The sequence below is a fragment of the Procambarus clarkii genome, chromosome 38, assembly GCF_040958095.1.
Source record: "Procambarus clarkii isolate CNS0578487 chromosome 38, FALCON_Pclarkii_2.0, whole genome shotgun sequence".
NCBI lineage: Eukaryota > Metazoa > Arthropoda > Malacostraca > Decapoda > Cambaridae > Procambarus > Procambarus clarkii.
The window spans coordinates 944396-944919 of NC_091187.1; positions in this window are offsets into that span (position 1 = coordinate 944396).

Here is a 524-nt window from a genome sequence, read left to right on the forward strand (position 1 = left end):
AGAGGACTGTTTGTCGACATAATTGTATTTGTGCTGCTTTTTCATCTATGTTTTCATTTCTTGTTTTCATTCTACTCATTATGCTCAATTAGTATTAAGCTTGTCATTTAAGTTTATCATGCCCGAAACGCTTTGCGTAATAGTGGCTTTAGGCATTGTATGTACTAGCTCTACCTATAAGTCAACCAATCTTTGTAAAAATTTATTGTATGTATGTACCTTACCTAAATAAACATTTTATTTTATTTTTATTTTAAGCGAAACGTCCAAAACTGGTGTCCGAAATGGCAAAAAAATTAGTGTTGTCAATGTAAGGAGTATCTTGTATCCCTGTGGGAGAGCTGTTTCCTTCAAAAAGTATAATCGTGTGGCCTTATGTTTAAAGAAACAATTCCAAGTACATTCTTTGATTCAAAAACATGAAAATAAATACAAGTGTTAATATTAAATGACTAGATATAAACAAAAATAAGAGGTTGGAAAAATGATATGTGAAACCAGACCAAAACATTGGAACGCTCAGG